The 13,885-nt window shown below is 53.2% G+C and overlaps 1 protein-coding gene and 1 pseudogene across 4 annotated transcripts in view; one reads left to right on the forward strand and one right to left on the reverse strand.

Moving 5' to 3' along the window:
• The window catches only part of LOC122541552 (tenascin-X-like), a 196,120-nt gene that overhangs the window by 29,727 nt on the left and 152,508 nt on the right, over nt 1–13,885 (forward strand). The window lies entirely within an intron of this gene.
• Nucleotides 8,384–9,832, reverse strand: LOC148140066 (uncharacterized; annotated as a pseudogene).

Here is a 13,885-nt window from a genome sequence, read left to right on the forward strand (position 1 = left end):
CTCTGCCTCTATCTGTCTCTCTCTGTGTCTCTGTCAGTCTGTCTCTCTCTCTCTGCCTCTCTCTCTCTCCTCCTGTAAGGCACTACTTAAACTCACTTTTTATTTGATCATCTGTAAAGCTTGGAATCAGCTTTTGTTTTGAGAATGCTCCTGACAAAATGCGTTTGGACATTTTCCTGGGTTGAATAAACATCTGGGAAAGATGTAGTATTGCCTTTTTTTCACTTATCCGGCCATTTACCTGGGACACAGACAATTCTTTTTCAGGATGTCTGACACAAACTCACCATTTCACGCCTGATCTCCCTCTTAAGAAAAGCATTCTACTCCTTCAGCCTGTCTTCCCATTTACCTCGATCACTGGTGACCTGGATCTAACTCCATTCACTTGTCACGGCTCTATATTCCTTAATACTTACCTCAAAAAAAAACCTACCAAGCTGAACTTTTCACTTTGGCAGTGTATAAGAGTTCCAGATCTCCACTGCCATTGTGTGTGCAAAGTAATATATTCTGGCATCACCCGTAAAAGGTCTACCTCGAATTTTAAGATCTTGCTTCGTTTGCCTGGATTCCTAGCAGAAAAGGTTGCTTTTCTCTCTCTGCTTCCTTCAATCAGCTTAAAGACCTCGATGCTGTTTGTCTAGCTGTGTGCCGGTCTCACTCTGGTGAATCTGTGCTGCATTCCCTCTGAGGTTCCCACAGACAGTGATGATAAAGGTCAGCCCAGAGACAGGCCCCCAGCTTCACAATTCTTCCCTTGGCCTTCAGCTTTGCTGGGGCCAAGCACATCTCCCTGTCTTTCTCCAAATTCCAGTCCCTGTCAGGGGGCCACACGCCTGGTCAGATACCAGACAACCGGCTTTGTAGCTGATGTGACTTTGTACCTGGTGTAGCGAGACACTGAAGGACGTCTCGCTGGAAAAAGCATACACCTCAAGTCATGTCACGCAATTACTTCCGCAGCCGTCAGCTAGAGGACTGTAACCAGCCAGGAATACACTGTGCTGTCCTCAGCCTTCTGTTCTTGAGACTAATCCTTTTCACCTCCGAATGTGAGTGGCCTGGATGGTATTTATAGCTCTGGGTCTGCTCATGGCCAGGTTCCTGGTGGTGGCATCTCCCTGCACTGTGCAGTAATGATAAGATCTTGGTCCTGTGCCCACAGTGTTGCAGGCTTCATGCCTGGTATCCATTGCCTCTGGCAGTGCCCATCCTAACTGTCGCTTTGCCAATTCAATGCCTGGCAATGTTTCGGATTGACTCAGTGCACTGCAATATCAGGGGCACCACCCTGAGCATAATCCAAGGTCCAGTTTACCCTCTCTGGGGAGCAGAAAGGGAGGACTCCAAAGAATAGAACCATAGAGAATCATAGACATTTACAGTGCAGTAGGAGGCCATTCATCCCATCCTGTCTGTACCAGCTCCCAGCTAGTCCCACTCTCCAGCTCTGTAGCTGTCTAAATGCATCACTTACAAATGTATATCTAGCTCTCTTTTGAAACCTCCTATAGAATCCATCTCCCCACTCTCCCAGGCAGCGCGTTCCAAATCCGACAATTCTCTGAGTCAAGAAGTTTCTCCTCAGCCCACTCCTAGCTCTCTTGCTGACAATTTTAAAATTGCGACTCTAATTACCGATATAAGAAGGAGCGGAAACAAAGTATCCTTCTTTACCCTGTCAAAACTGGTCAGAGGTTTGAACACCTCGATGCGGTCACCTCTTAATTCGCTCTGCTCCAAGGAGGGTAAGCCCAATCTCTCTAATCTTTCCTCGGATCCTTCATTCTGGTAAATCCCCTCTGGAGAGAGAAGAGGAAGGGATTGTGATGGGCACCTTTTTCCAATGTTTGATACATTTTGCAATTATTCCCACTGTCAAGTGGTGGCGCTACGGTGGGAGTTGAAAAGGGTGGTGCTGGAAAAGCACAGCAGGTCAGGCAGCATCCGAGGAGCAGGAGACAGGCAGAAACCCTTCATCAGGAATGTTTTACCTATGTGGGAGATCAGACCTGTTCAGGAAGATTTCATATAAATGTGGTCACAAATTCATCATGGAAAAATGAGATATCTCTCTCTCTCTCTTGATATATATAAAGAGAGAGAGAGAGAGACATATATAAAGTAGAGAGATGAATAAGAGACAAATAACCGATTGATAGATGTTATGTAGATGGGTTGTTGATTGGTTGATGTCATCTCTGATGATCTCTTGCTGTAAAGACTACATTCCAAATTGTTCTACATGAAGGTAATCATCTGTTAAATTGGAGATTTATGTCTGAGACACAGGGATTGTGTGAAATGAATGTAATAAATTATTTCCTCCTATAATCCCCAAGGTGACGATGATGTGAAGAGTCCAAGTCCTGCTGTAAATCTCCGCAGACAGTTTGAGAGGGGAGTTGCAGAATGCTGGAGCCCTCTCAGAGGCAGAAGTGGAAACTATGCCTTACATAATGGCTCTGACATAAGTGCAGGAGCAGAGGCCAGGCAGAGCGGCTTGGCTCGAGGTGATGATGGGAATTATGCACAGCTGCAAGTGGCAGGAGGGAGACTGTGTCCTGTCCCACACACCCCCTCCCTCCCCCACCCCCGTGCACACTCCCCCTCTCTGTCCCTAGCTATAGAGCTCAGCGGGCCTGCTGAGAGGTTAGCGCATCTGTGTTTGCAGACTCAACTCCACTACAGCTCCCACGTTTCCTCATCCCATCATATTCCGGCTCTCCGGACCTTGCTGCCTGTCAGCTGAGTGCAGAGGCAGGATAAAACACAGCAGCCCTTGGAGTGGATCACATTCCCGAGTGTCCCATTTCTCCTGGAAATGGAACCCTCCTGCCTCCGAGAAATCAATGTGGATATTTCCTGATAAAAGGAACAACGTCTGTTTGTGCAGGAAGTGAGGGGGTGGGGTCTGTTGTTAAAGAAGGAAGCTGGATAGGGAGAGACCAGGGAGTAGGGAATGGGAATGGAGGATATCCACACTGGATACAATGACCAGGTTTGGGAAGGGGCTCTGATGAAGACCAGCATGAAATTTCTGGGCCGAATGGCCTGCCTCTGTAAATGTCAAGTCGGTGCAAGTGAAATGGTGGTACCCGCACCCCATCACTAACCAGTGGGAAGCAGCTTTCAAAATATCCCAGTCCCAGCAACGACAACAAATACTCCGGGAGCAGGAATCGCGAGGCAAGGCTTTGTTGTGTGAGGCACGCCTGGTGCTGGTTCAAAAGTGAAGCCACAAATTGACAGCGCAGCAGGTTAGGCAGCATCCGAGGAGCAGGAGAATTACGTTTCGGGTATAAGCCCTTCATCAGGAATCCAAAACGTCGATTCTCCTGCTCCTCGGATGCTGCCTGACCTGCTGTGCTTTTCCAGCACCACACTCTCAACTCTGACCTCCAGCATCTGCAGTCCTCACTTTCTCCCATGAATTTGTAGGTTTTATTTTAACTGAGTAACATTGCTTCATCTTCAAACATGAGGTCATCACTTCCAATCCAAGAGGGGCATGTTGGAACATTTTATTCAGAGTTGACAGACTGTCGATGAGGAAAGGATCTGAGTGTCTATGTAAACAGGTTACTAAACCTGCTACTCTGGTGCAAAGCGCCCTGGTCAGGGAGCTAGGGGCAAGAGATGTTACAGTCATACAGCACTCTGGTCTGACCCAGTCTGCAGCACAGCGTTCAGCTCAAACTCTACACCTCAAGGAGAAAACACTGACCCCAATGGAGAGTGGGTGATGAGGGAGGCTGGAGCGCAGAGTCGGATTGCCCTGAACAATATCCAGGTTAAAGTGGTCGGATAAATCACCACAGCAATTTGAATAAAATGGTTTGTACTCCCTCCAATTCGGGAGATTGACCTGATGGAGGTTGTTCAAAACACTTTTGCATCACAAACAGAGAGAAACCATGCCCTTTGGTGGGCCAGCCCAGATCAGAGGCAGGACATGGGAGCTTGGTCACTTGTACACTTGGAAGCAAGTGGATCATGTGGAACTCTCCCTCCCCAACAGTGGGAGCTGGGGAAAACTGCAGCTTTCCCGATCGAGATGGATCAGGTTTGGTTGGGCTAAGTGAATGAGAGGCAATGGAGCAAAGGGAAAGAGAAGAGGGTTAGCTCCAGCAATAGAACACAGTAACAGCCTCAAGGGGACAAAGAGCTTTCTGCTGTCTCCACACTCTGACGATCAACACAACAGGGATAGATCTCATTCTGGAAAGTACAGGTCAGATTCCAAACACTAACTCTGTCCCTCTCTCCACAGATGCTGCCAAACTTACTGACTCTCTCAGGCAATTTCTCTATCTATTTTGGAGATGCTGATTGGAGGGCTGGGCAGTGTGCAGGGATGAGCTTGGTTACAGACAAAAGTTTCAGGGAGCAAATGAGACAGAGAGCCTGGGGAATTTCAGGGAGAGGATTCGAGAGCCGGGAAATCGTTCCTGGGAAACTGAATGTTGGAAACATCCGGACGAGGAGAGCAAAATGTGAAGCACTCCACAGTTGATTAGCTTTCCTGGGAAACCTGACCAGGGAAAGCTCTCAGCTATGGAGGGTGAAACAAGGGCTGGACCAACGTGGGCGAGGGTACTGAAGTCAGGGATACTGTCAGCCCAGTGGGGAGGGTGTGTTCAGGGCAAGGGTGAGGTGAGGGAGAATGGGAGGCTACGGGCGGGGGGGCGTGAGGGCAGAGGGAGAGGAAGGATGGAGGAGGGGGAAGTGAGGGGCAGGGTAAAGCGAGGGGCAGATGGAGGTGAGTAAGAGGGGAGGCGAAGGTGAGGGGGAGGCGAAGGTGAGGGGGAGGTAAGGGGGAGGGGAGGTGAGGGAGGTCGAGTTGAGGGGGAGGTGGAGGTGAGGGGGAGGTGAGGGTGAGGAGGATGGGGAGGGGGAGTCAAGGGGGAGGTGGAGGCAAAGGGGAGGGGAGGTGAGGAGGAGATGGAAGCGAGGGGGAGGCAAGGTGAGGGGGCGGTGGAAGCGAGAGGGAGGTGGAGGCGAGGGGGAGGTGGAGGTGAGGAGGAGAGTGAGGAGGAGGTGAGGGGGAGGTGGAGGTGAGGGGGAGGTGGAGGTGAGGAGGAGGGTGAGGAGGAGGTGAGGGGGAGGGGGAGGTGAGAGGGACGGGACGTGGAGGTGAGGGGGAGGAGGAGGCAAGGGAGGTGGAGGTGAGAGGGAGTGGAGTCGAGGGGGAGGTGGAGGTGAGGGTAAGGGGAAGGTGGAGTCGAGGGTGAGGGGGAGGTGGAGTGAAGTGTGAGGGGGAGGTGGACACGAAGGGGAAGGTGAGGGTGAAAAGGAGGTGGAGGTGAGGGGGAGGGGGAGGTGAGGGGGAGGGGGAGGGATGGTGGAGGAGAGGGGGTGGTGGAGGTGTGGAGGTGAGAGGGAGGTGGAAGCGAGGGGTTGGGGAGGTGAGGGGGAGGGGAGGTGGAGGTGAGGGGGAGGGGAGGTGAGGGGGACGTAGCGGTGAGGGGAAGGTGGGGGTGAGGCGAGTGGAGGTGAAGTCGAGGGGGAGGTGGAGGTGAGGGGAAGTGGAGGCGAGGGGGACATAGAGATGAGGGGGAGGTGGAGGTGAGGGGGAGCTGTAGGTGAGGGGGAGGTGGAAGCGAGGGGGAGGTGCAGGTGAGGGTGAGGTGGAGGTGAGAGGGAATGGAGGCAAGTGGGAGGTGAGGGTGATGGCGAGTTGGAGGTGGAGGACGAGGTGGAGGTGAGGGTGAGGTGGAGGCGAGGGTGAGGTGGAGGTGAGGGGCAGGTGAGGGGGAGGTGGAAGCGAGGGGGAGGGGAGGTGAGGGGGAAGGGAGAGGGAGGGGAGGTGAGGGGGAGGCGGAAGTGAGGGGAGGCGGAAGTGAGGGGGAGGCGGAGATGAGGGGGAGGGTGAGATGAGGGGAGGGGGAGGTGAGGGTGAGGGGAGGCGGAAGCGAGGGGGAGGGGAAGGGGAGGGGAGGCGAGGTGGAGTGGGAAGGGAAGTGAGGGGGAGGGGAGGGGAGGGGGAGGCGAGGGGGAGGTGGAAGCGAGGGGGAGGGGAGGGGAGGGGAGGCGGAAGCGAGAGGGAGTGGGAGGTGGAGGTGAGATAGAGGGGAGGTGAGGGGGAGGGGAGCTGAGAGGGAGTGAGAGGTGGAGGCGAGGTGAGGTGGAGGTGAGGGGGAGTGGAGACGAGGGTGAGGTGGAGATGAGGGGGAGTGGGAGGTGGAGGTGAGGGGGAGGTGGAGGTGAGGGGCAGGTGGAGGTGAGGGGGAGGGGGAGGTGGAGGTGAGGGGGAGGTGGAGGTGAGGGGGAGGTGGAGGTGAGGGGGAGGTGGAGATGAGGGGGAGGTGGAGGTGAGGGGTAGGTTGAGGTGGAGGTGGAGGTGAGGGTGAGGTGGGCAGCACAGTGGCACAGTGGGTAGCACTGCTGCCTCACAGCGCCAGAGACCTGGGTTCAATTCCCGCCTCAGGCGACTGACTGTGTGGAGTTTGCACCTTCTCCCCGTGTCTGTGTGGGTTTCCTCCGGGTGCTCCGGTTTCCTCCCACAGTCCAAAGATGTGCAGGGTCAGGTGAATTGGCCGTGCTAAATTTCCCGTAGTGTTAGGTAAGGGGTAAATGTAGGGGTAAGGGTGGGTTGCGCTTCGGCGGGTCGGTGTGGACTTGTTGGGCCGAAGGGCCTGTTTCCACACTGTAATGTAATCTAATGTAATCTAATCATGAGGGGGATGGGGAGGTGAGGGGGAGGTGGAGGTGGAGGTGAGGTGGCGGTGTAGGTGAGGGTGAGGTGGAGATGAGGGGGAGGGGGAGGTGGAGATGAGGGGGAGGGGGAGGTGGAGGTGGAGGTGAGGGTGAAGTGGAGATGGGGGAGGTGGAGGTGAGGGGGAGGTGGAGGTGAGGGTGAGGGGAAGGTGGAGGTGGAGGTGAGGGTAAGGGGAAGGTGGAGGTGAGGGTGAGGGTGAGGTGGAGGTGAGGGTGAAGTGGAGATGAGGGGGAGGTGGAGGTGAGGGTGAGGGGGTTGGGGAGGTGAGGGTGAGGGTGAGGGTGAGGGTGAGGGGGTGGGGGAGGTGAGGGTGAGGGTGAGGGTGAGGGGGTTGGGGAGGTGAGGGTGAGGGTGAGGGTGAGGGTGAGGGGGTTGGGGAGGTGAGGGTGAGGGTGAGGGTGAGGGTGAGGTTGAGGGGGTGGGGGAGGTGAGGGTGAGGGGGTGGGGGAGGTTGAGGGGGTGGGGGAGGTGAGGGTGAGGGTGAGGGGGTTGGGGAGGTGAGGGTGAGGGTGAGGGTGAGGGTGAGGGGGTTGGGGAGGTGAGGGTGAGGGTGAGGGTGAGGGTGAGGGTGAGGTTGAGGGGGTGGGGGAGGTGAGGGTGAGGGTGAGGGGGTTGGGGAGGTGAGGGTGAGGGTGAGGGTGAGGGGGTTGGGGAGGTGAGGGTGAGGGTGAGGGGGTTGGGGAGGTGAGGGTGAGGGTGAGGGTGAGGGTGAGGGTGTTGGGGAGGTGAGGGTGAGGGTGAGGGTGAGGGGGTGGGGGAGGTGAGGGTGAGGGGAAGGGGAAGGTGGAGGTGAGGGTGAGGGTGAGGTGGAGGTGAGGGTGAAGTGGAAATGAGGGGGAGGTGGAGGTGAGGGGGAGGGGGTTGGGGAGGTGAGGGTGAGGGTGAGGGTGAGGGGGTGAGGGTGAGGGGGTGGGGGAGGTGAGGGCATGGGTAATCAGTATCGGAGCCGATGACCAATTTTACTCATTGCAGACAATCCGTTTTTGTACGGTTTCTGCAAGGTTGCTGTGAGCGAAGTCGACATTTTAAGGGAGTTGATATGCTAATGTGGTTCAAAAAACACAAGAGACTTTGGTCTGCAGACAATCTTCCCTCAATTTTGCATTAAACATTAACCCGTTTGTGAAATGAACATGGTTAAACCCACTGCCGGAAGGAACTGGTGTCAAGGAGTCTCCAGCGGGGGTATCAGTGTGGAACCCTGACCCAGTCACACGTCTCCAAATGTTGTTGTCAGGTCAGTAGGAACAGGAAGAGGAGCTGGCCATGCAGCCCTGTTAGTCAGGGCTTATCAGAATCTGACTGTAAACTCAACTCACCTTCCCTCCCCATTCCCCCACAGCCCTCAACTCAACTCACCTTCTCTCCCCATTCCCCCACAGCCCTCAACTCCCCCATAGATCAGTAAATCTACCCGATGAGAGCCCTGCTCAATCTTCCTTGAACTTGGTTTCCCTCTGACTTCTGCAGAAATGAATTGCAGTGCTTGCTGTACTCTGTGAGGGCAGCAGGATCTACCTGTTTGTGAAGCTACTGCAGTTAAATAGCTAGTCCATAATCACTCCCATGATGCACTTGTAGGGAATGGTTAGCTGATCTGCCAACACGACAGAGGCCCTTAGGGTTAGGGTGCTGCTGAGGGTCATTAAAGAATCTCATTTACCGTGGTGTGCTGTCTGTACTCCATCGGTGATATTCTGAAAAACACGCATACACAGATACACGCATATATGCATATAGACAAACACAAACACACAGATAAACACACATATATACATATAGACAAACACACAGATATACATATAAACAGACACACATACACAGATATACACACAGATATACATATCGACAAACACAAACACACAGATATACACACATATATACATATAGACAAACACACAGATATACACATAGACAAACACACATACACAGATATACACACAGATATACATATAGACAAACACACACAGATATACATATAGACAAACACACATACACAGATATACACATATATACATATAGACAAACACAAACACACAGATATACATATAGACAAACACACAGGTATACATATAGACAAACACATACACAGATATACACACAGATATACACATAGACAAACACAAACACACAGGTATACACACAGATATACATATAGACAAACACAAACACACAGATATACATATAGACAAACACACACAGATATACATATAAACAAACACACATACACAGATATACACACAGATATACATATAGACAAACACAAAAACACAGATATACACACAGATATACATATAGACAAACACGCACAGATATACAAACACAAATATACATATAGACAAATGCAAACACACAGATATACATATAGATAAACACACATACACAGATATACACACAGATATACATATAGACAAACACAGATATACAAACACAAATATACATATAGATAAACACACAGATATACAAAGATAGATATACTTATAGACAAACACACACACATATGCACACAGATATACTTATAGACAAACACACACAGATATACAAACACAGGTATACATATAGACAAACACACGTACACAGATATACATATAGACATACACAGATATACATATACTCAAATATAATATTCACAGTTAGACACACATATAGACAACACACATACACACAGTTATACATATAGATAAACATACACACCAATACACATATAGACAAACATGCGTATACAGATACACATACAGATATACATATAGATAAACACATACAGAGATATATACACATATACTTATAGACAAACACACACACACACTGATATACATATAGATAAACACACATACACAGATACACACACAGATATACATACAAACACACATAAACAGTTACACACGCAAACACACATACAGAGGTACACACACATACACAGATATACGCACAAACATGTATATACATGTGTATGGGGAGACACACAGAGGTGCACATATAGACAAACACATGCTTACACAGATACACACACATATGAACACATATGCAGATACATATGCACACACATGTATACACAGATCCACACACACACACATACATACATGCAGACACATACATACACACACACATTGGACATTCTTCTGCCTTCTTTACTTAATCATTCACCAATTCTTCTTGAACGTGTTAACATATTTATTCAAGTTATGTAGAAAGAAATTTGATGCAAAAGTGGTACATTAAGCATTCAAAATACTTTCAGTTTGAGTGTGTTCAACCCTTGACCATATCTCCGCCTTTTAACCAGATCCCTGGCCTCTAAGCCCCAGCACCAGATACATTCGGATCTCACTGTGACTGTACATGTGGGTGGCTGAGCCTAGTACTTACAGGAATCATCAATCCCACTGTTCAAAGGTTCAATTCCAAGTTCACCTCATTAATCCCTTTATCACATGAAAGCGAAACACCAAAGAAACTGCAAGGGATGATCAACCGCGGAGATTTGGAGGCTGTTTCTGTTAAAATATACGTTATCAGGATGGCATGGATGAGCAGATGAGATAACAAAGTGATGTACATTGTTCAGATGCAGTGAGACCAGGAAGGTTAGCCAGATTAATGTAAAGATACATCAAACTAACTGATAAAAACAACATAGGAATTTGATACCTTGGGCTCAGGTTTAACTAACACCAGCAGCAGTTTACCTGGTCATCAACGTACAGTTGGTTATAGGAGCTTGCTGTGTGAGGATTAGCTCCTGTGTTTATAACATGGTAACCCCAAGTACACCTCAGAGAATCATACAAGTGGCTGGACAGCTGTGCACAGAGATTGTGGAATGCACTTAACCCCCTCCCCATGTGAAATTCCACAGGAGAGAAGAGAATTTTGCATTTACATAATGCCTTTCATGGATCAGCCGGGAGCAGTTTCCAGTTGGTAGATCTGCAGTGGGTTGCTGTTGTGGTTGAGTTAAGATGAACAAGGTTCATTTATCAACAGGAAATTCCCAACAAACAGCAGCGAATAATGACCAGTGATAATAATAACACTTTGAAACAGTGTTGATTGAGGGCTTATCATTGGAGAACATCCCTTCTCCAAAATCCCCTGGCTGTTATTCAGCAGAGAGAGCAGATGAGACCTCAGTTTAAAATCTACTCAGCCACAAGACAGTGACACTTCCTGCCCTCTGCTCAAAGCTCTGATGCCCATTAGGAGCAGGAATCACTTTTAATTAATGGGGGGAAAAAAGGTGTAACCCCAGATGATAGCGGACACTCAGAGGCTTTTTCCGAGGACAAGTGCCAGAAAGGAACATCAAAATACAGGGCCTGTGCTTGAGGAAGGATGAAGGGTTGGGCCAATGAATGCGATTGCTATCTTTTCCCGCTGCATTTGAGGCTGTTTATTTATTGATTTACTGGGTCGGCCTCTCCTGAATCAATCAGGTTAATGAGCTGTGTGTTTCTTTCACTAATCACGGCTGCGTTTTCTGTGTAATGTTAGATTTTCATGTTGCGTCCTTGCCTGACAACCTCCTCCTGTGTAGGATGCTGCCTTACTCAATCGAGGTCTTGTCCTTGAGGCTCAATGGGACCTCTCTCTCCGTCTCCCTCTCATTAAGTGGGCACAAAGGATTCCTTTAAGGGAGAGAAAGGTCAGACTGATACTGACGTGCAAACTCCCTGAGTCTGCGATCGCTGCTTATTTAAGCGACTGTTTCAACATTTCAGCTTTTCCAGTGAATCGGTTTTTGGGGGGGGGGGGGGGGTGTTAAACAGCCTGCTGCTGAATCTATTCCATTCACAAAAGCTTTCCAACAACTACGGGACAGGAAGAAAGGAGCTACCTGTCTCTCTGGATATATTGCTATCCCAATACTCTCTGTGATTCCCAGTTATCCAGGCGGTTTGAAATGTGTCCTTTTATAAATTAAACATCGGATCAGGTGTGGAGGGGAGACACAAAGAAACAGACTGAAATTTCCATTCAGTTCACCTCAACCTAACCTCAACATTCACCCCCAGCCAATCCCTCAGCTACACCTCTCCGAACACCCATCCCTCACCTCCACATACTACCCCCCAACTATCCATCCACCTGGCCCCTAATCCTCACCCTCACCTCCCCCAGCACTCACCTTCACTCTCCCCAAATCTCCGCACTCACCTCCACGACCTTCACCCCCTGACCCTGCCCCCACTCCCACCCTCCTCCACCTTCACCTCATCCTGACCCTGCTCCCCCTCAACCTCCCCCACCTTCCCCCCTCCCAGACCCTGCTCCCCCACACCCTCCCCCACCATGCCCTCCCAGACTCTGCCTCCACTCCCTCCCTCCCCACCTTCCCCCCCTCCCAGCCCCTGCTCCCCCACACTCTCCCCCACCATGCCCTCCCTGACCCTCCACCCACTCCCACCCTACCCCACCTTCCCCCCTCCCTGACCCTGCCCCCACTCTCCCCTCCCCCACCTTCCCCCCTCCCTGACCCTGCCCCCACTCCCACCCTCCCCCACCATCCCCCACCCTGACCTTGACCCCACTCCCACCCTCCCCCACCATCCCCCCTCCCTGACCCTGCCCCCACTCTCTCCCTCCCACACGTTCCCCCCTCCATGGCCTTGCCCCCACTACCACCCTCCCACACCTTCCCCCCTCCCTGACCCTGCACCCACTCCCACAATCCAACACCTTCCCCCTCCCTGACCCTGCCCCCACTCCCACCCTCCCCCACCTTCCCACTCCCAGACGCTGCCTCCTCTCCCACCCTCCCCCACCATCCCCCTTCCCTGACCCAGGCTCCACTCCCTCCCACCCCCACTTTCCCCCCTCCCAGGCCCTGCCCCAGCCCCAACCTCCCCCATCTTCCCCCTCCATAATGGCCCCCACTCCCACCCTCCCCCATCTTTCCCCTCCCTGACCCTGCCCCCCCCACTCATCCTACTCCACCTTCCCCCCTCCCAGACCCTGCCCCCACTCCCCCCACTCCCCCCTCCCCCACCTTCCCCCCCTCCCTGACCCTGCCCCCACTCCCACCTTCCCCCACCATCCCCCTCCCTGACCCTGCCCCCACTCCCTCCCTCCCGTACCTTCCCCCGTCTCTGACCCTGCCCCACTCCCACCCTCCCGTACCTTCCTCCCTCCCTGACCCTGGTATCACTCCCACCCTCCCCCACCTTCCCCCTCCCTGACACTGCCCTCACTCCCACCCTCCCCCAACCTTCCCCCTCCCTGACCCTGCCCCCATCCCTCCCTCCCCCAACTTCCCCCTCCCAGACTCTGCCCCCACTCCCACCCTCCCCCACCTTCCCCCCTCCCTGACCCTGCCCCCACTCCCACCCTCCCCCAGCTTCCCCCTCCCTGACACTGCCCTCACTCCCACCTGCCCCCACCTTCCCCCCAACCCTGCCCCCACTTTCCCCCCCAACCTGACCCCGCCCCCACTACCACCCCCCCCCGGCCCTTACCCCACTCCCACCTTCCCGCACATTCGCCCCCCCCCTGAGCCTGTCCCCACTCCCACCCTCCCGCACCTTTCCCCCTCCCACACCCTGCTCCCCCTCCCCCTCCCCCTCCCCCACCGTCCCCCCTCCCAGACCCTGCCCCCACTCCCACCCTCTCCCATCTTCCTCCTCCCAGACCCTGCCCCCACTCCCACCCACCCTCACCATCCCCCTCCCTGCCCCCACTCCTACCTCCCCCACCGTCCCCCACCATCCCCCACCCTGACCCCACTCCCACCCTCCCCCACCTTCCCCCTCCCCGAATCTCCTCCCCCTCACCCTCCCCCACCTTCTCCCTTCCTGACCCTGCTCCCTCTCCCACCTTCCCCCCTCCCTGACCCTGCCCTCACTCCCACCCTCCCCCACCTTCCCTCTTCCCTGACCCTGCTCCCCTTCACCCTCCCCCACCTTCCCCCTGAACCTGCCCCCATTCCATCCTCCCCCACCTTCCCCCTCCCTGACCCTGCTCCCTCTCCCACCTTCCCCGTCCCTGAACCTGCCCCCTCTCCCACCCTCCCCCACCTTCCCCCCTCCCTATGCTTGCCCCCACTCCCACCCTCCCCCACCTTCCCCCTTCCTGACCCTGCCCCCACTCTCACCCTCCCCCACCTTCCCCCCTCCCTGACCTGCCCCCTGTCCCACCTCTACCCCTCTCCCCAGCCTGACTCCCACC

This window comes from Chiloscyllium plagiosum, unplaced genomic scaffold (genome assembly GCF_037043375.1).
Source record: "Chiloscyllium plagiosum isolate Xiang-an unplaced genomic scaffold, Cpla_swu_hap1 HiC_scaffold_35, whole genome shotgun sequence".
Lineage (NCBI taxonomy): Eukaryota > Metazoa > Chordata > Chondrichthyes > Orectolobiformes > Hemiscylliidae > Chiloscyllium > Chiloscyllium plagiosum.